The following is a 5,192-nucleotide window of genomic DNA, read 5'->3' as shown; positions in this document are numbered from 1 at the left end:
ATACATTTTTATAATACCTTTTTTCTTAAGTAAAGCTGTGTTTTGCATTTGTATTTTAGTTTTATTTCAGTAAGTAGGGTGTAATTATTATTAATGTAGGCGTCCTCAGTTCTTTTTGTAATATTAATGGAGGAGAGGCATAAAGCAACAAAGAACAATCTGTTCTGGTAACAGTGATTAAAGTAATATCAGTGGCCGAGGAACTGTATTTAATGAATTGCTGTAATAGTTTTTCTACAGCCTGTTGCTAGTTCCGTCCCATTACGTCAGGCAGGACCGGGCCAAGGGGCTCCTAGTAGCCCCGTATTGACCCAGGAGGATCTGGTTTTCAACCCTGATGCAGCTCCTGAGTGGCCAGCCGTGGAGACTGCCGACGTGCCGTGACATGCTCAGTCAGGCACAGGGGATCAGTCAGGACTACCTATAAGCTGGCCAACTTGCCCCTTCCAGAGAAGCTCAATGCTGATTCCACCAGGGGCCTTGCAATGCGGCAGTGGGGCTACTCACCAAACCTTCACTAGGTTTTACAGGCTAAATGTTGTGGATCCTCAAAACCCTGATCTTGGAACCAGAGTGTTAAGGACGGCTTCCCAGTCGGCCCTTACAATACAGGCATAGAGGTAAAATTCTCCCTCAATTTTTCACCCTTGCTACTTGTTACTGGACTACTGAATGGTGATGCACACGACAGCCTCTCGGCTTTGCCTTGTAGCGTTTCGGTCAATCTGCAATAATGCACTTGCGATGGCTTGGGTATACTGACCCATTCAGTAATGGTTCAATTTCTTACTTAAAAGGGAACATTGGGTTATTATCATAACCCTGGCTCCCTGAAATAAAAATGTAACCATTAACCTTCAAAGTCGACACATCCATTATTCACACCAGGCTTGTCATTGCTTTGCACATGATGTAGGATACTTGAATCAATTAAAATACAAGAATATCTTTGCTCTGGTCAAAGTGATACAGTGTTCATTATGTTAGTCTGTGTATCACACTAGTATCTATCTGTTTAATTTGGCTGTGTACATGATTGATATACATTCCTAATGTAATAATGGATAGATTTCTTCTTGGATACCGTAACGTACAGTCAATCTCACAAAAAATAATTATAAAGGAAGAACTGTGATTATAGGCTTTACTCTGATGTATGTCTTGTCTCTAGCCAATAGGTCACACTGGATATGCTGCTTTCTTCTAATTCAGTTTGTCAGGGTTCCATTTGAGAATGTCCCCTGCCAGTAAAACAATATATTTATATAATCGTCAGAAGACCAATTGGTCCATATATCTCCACCAAGTCATGCACTGTATAAATGCCGAAGCATAATGAAGAGATGTAACATTTCTAAATTTGGTATTTGGTGCTGTGCAACTGTATTTAAACCTCCCAGCAGGGAGATGCAATTTAGCAACATTTCCATCAAGGGCTTAAGCAAAGAGTTCAGTCACAGAACATTTCACTAATTTAATTGGAGACTTTCGTTGGAGATCATTAGGAAGGGTTATTTCCAGTCACAGGTGAAATGTTATAAAAAGTATTAAGGAGATGTAGCTGCCACACAATCAAAGTAATTGCTTGCTTTCTGTTTAAGAGCTTGGCTGGACTTTGGCACAACATATTTTAACATTTAATTTTCTGATGAATTTCGGTGCCAATGAGAAAGGGATTTTCAGACTATAGTTCTTTATATATAGACACAGAGCAGGGATAATACAAGCCAAGACGTGTGAATGTGGGGATCCACTCTTCTTCTAATTGCTTTGCAAGCAACCATAAACTTCCCCCTGATAACCTAAGAGTGTGGCTTAGGGGAAGAGGTTGTAGCTAATAATGGCCTTCCTTACAATTCTCTGAAAACATTCAAGTTCAGGCTTCCAGAAGCAAGAAGCTTCCCACTGCTTGTCATAGCATAAGTACCTGTTCATGATTATCTAATTAAGCAGTACATGCACATCTTAGAGGTCCTTAACCATCGATAATGACCGTGGTTGGGCACAAAGCCTATAGTGTTGAGGGCCTTCAACAACCAATAGATCATTAACGGTTCTGATTACATTCACTGGTGAATCTTGTGTCCAGTGTTTCATTATATTTACTGACAACAGTATTTAATTCAATATTAGTAGAGCTGCAGCAAGGATGTTTGACCTACATCCAAATAGCTTTAACCCCTGTACAAATTTCCTCAATCATTTTGCATCATTACAAAAAAAAAAAAAAAGGGGGGGGGGGGGGGGGGGTTGAGGTTTGGTTGTGCCTTCAAATTTGTGAGATTAATCTAGCACAATAAACGCTTATTTGTCATTGTAGCCACTTGTTCTTTTTCAGGAAGGTTGTTACCAAGGTAACTTGCTTGTGTGTGTGTGTGTGTGTGTGTGTGTGTGTGTGAGAGTGTGAAGTGTCTATAGGTTTCAAGGAGTGTACAAAGACAGGCTGTTCCCAAATGTTCCCTAAATCTGTATGTCCTTCTTTACAGGACTGTGCCCTCCCACCCCCTTGCATGGAATTTGTTTAAATGTGTTAGATACTGTAACAGATAAAACCTATGTGTATTTTCAACTCAATCCCATAGGTTATGCTGTTTACCCAAGAACCAAATGTGAACATTTTAACTAAACCCAAACCCTTCTAACATCCACTATAATACTGTACTACCCTTAGGTGACTTGTGGCTGGTTCCACAGACTCTGGTTAGCACTAATCTTGGTATACCTTATATACCCTAGGTAAATTTCAAGATTAATGTTAATTCAGGTTTGCTAAAACCAGCTGTATGTGATTCTGTTCATATTTAGACTTCATTTCTATACACTCCTTCTCATTCTGCAAAAACATGGTGTCCCAAAAGCACATGAACATATAAGCCTTTGCCAATATGCACACATGTCATAGTTTATTTATAGATCACATATATAATACTGTTAGTGTTGGTAAAGACTTTAATCATACATTGTTAGCACTGTATTTCCACAAGGTGGCACTATTGTTTCATGTAAAAGAGAGGGTTTTTTTCTACCAGATTTATACCTTTACAGAATTTGAGTAACAGAATTAGTTGCAGATTCAAATAAGGTATTTCATGTGCAATTAATGGAATTGATTAAATAAATGGGAAAGGTGGCTGTACAAAGCAAGAAATGATCAAATAAAGTATTACATTTTTAACCAGTGTAAATCAGTGAATAAATACATTTTAATGGCTGAATTTCAAATACCTGTTACATTAGATGCATGTGTATGCAAGCAAAATACATATCTCACCTAGTGTGTATATCTAATGCTTTCCATTACATGAGAGTAGATGTTAGATGTTAAAACTTCATGCTGATTTGAACTCGGCTCTCGCCAAGATAAGCACCAACTGACGTAGCTTTACAGTAAACTAATGTGATCCATCTGCATCTCCATCCATTTGCGTTTCTTTCCATCTGATGATGTAGATATCCTTCTGCCTGGTGCTGATGGCTCAGGGATCAGCTTGTTTTGCCTCCCCAGTGCATCAGCACACACAATGGCTGAGATGCTGGCTCTGGGGATCAACTAGGGATATTATACTGTTCATATTAACTCATTTTAAAAATCTCCTGCCTCACAAGGTTGCTGTGATGACACATTACACAACCATAGTTGCCTAATAATACTAGCCATATAGAATTAATTACACAGCCAAAGAGCACAGAGTTAAATTAACTTGTAATACATTAACATGTAAAAAATGCTTTCAGCGTTCTCTATAATCTAGTTGCTGTTGAGAAAAAAAATGAATAATAAAAAAAAACCTCAAACAGAACTGTATGTATTTTGTAGCTCTAGATGAATGTGATCCCAGAACAATTAGTGATCACCTACTGTGCAATTACGGTTGTAGGGGGGAAAAAAACTGTTAAATTACAAACATGCAGAAATATTGCTATTCAACATGGTTAACCAGTGAACAATGTTATTTAAGGGAGTTCAAGGTTTTGAAATCCATTCCTTTCTGCTGAAGACCTTTTGGTTTATTTACACTTCAGTTTGGAATACGCAGATATTTCAAAGCCTGTGCAATGTGAGTTAATGTTGTTGCTGCTTCCTGGTGCCAACCTGTGTTTCCAGATCAGTTTCACTCAAGTTGTTTAGCTGGTGGCCATATGAACTACCACACAGAAAATAATTAGATAGCAGGAACAAACAGGTTCATTTATTTTCTTCTCCATTATACAGATCTAATTTTGTACATGCACCTGTGGTGAGGGGGTTACTAACATAATTAAGAGTAGCAGTGATGTTTGAGAGACCATCCTTTATTTGAGGCATTGAAGGCGTTTGCCATTTGTTTAATATCAGATGTGTTTTATATAATTCTCTCCTGCTGCTTCAGCTTTCTTGGCTTTGAGGGCTGCTTCTGAAAAAGCATTTCATGTAATATCTACAATATAGCACAGCTGTCATTTTTGCTGTGCAGCAGCAGATGTGAGTTAGTAAATAGAAACACTCCTCAAAATCCATTTACCCATTTCAAAATTCTGGCTAAATACTCCTTTTATTGAACAATTTAATTCAAGTAATTCCCTAACCATTCACATAGGGACAGGACACCCCTAGCAATGAGATGTTAAATAATGAATAACATATAAATACATCTGTAAACAGCAGGTTATGTAAATAACCGTTTATATTATTAGGTTACAAATACAAAAAATACATAAATAAATAAGTAAAAAATGAACACAAAAAGTATGTTTTTGTTCATGAAAATAAAAATGCTAACAAATATTAAGAGCCACTGACATTTTCAAATCTGTTGGTATTAATGTGTTGGCTATAGATATTTGTTCATTTGTAGATGAATACATGAATACATACTGTATGTCAAATGCACTTAACTGGTTGCCATGGAGAATATAACATGATAATGGCATCTGGGAACCGAGTATATTTGAATGTTTGGCTATGCAAGAGTTTTCTTATTTCATAAATGATTACAGTAGCCTACTGACAGATAGACAACAATTCTACTTTAGTAAAGAAAAATAACTGGTTTTGTTGCAGCAAGTATTATTTTGCAAATATCACATCTTCCTTTCATCGTCAGTTGTGTGGTAAAACTCATCCCATAATGAACCATGCATTATCTATTAAACAAAGACGGCAACCAACAGCAACACATTATCACCTTCCTTTATTATCAACATGCATTATG

This window comes from Polyodon spathula, chromosome 30, assembly GCF_017654505.1.
Source record: "Polyodon spathula isolate WHYD16114869_AA chromosome 30, ASM1765450v1, whole genome shotgun sequence".
Lineage (NCBI taxonomy): Eukaryota > Metazoa > Chordata > Actinopteri > Acipenseriformes > Polyodontidae > Polyodon > Polyodon spathula.
Note: the sequence above shows the minus strand (reverse complement) of the source record.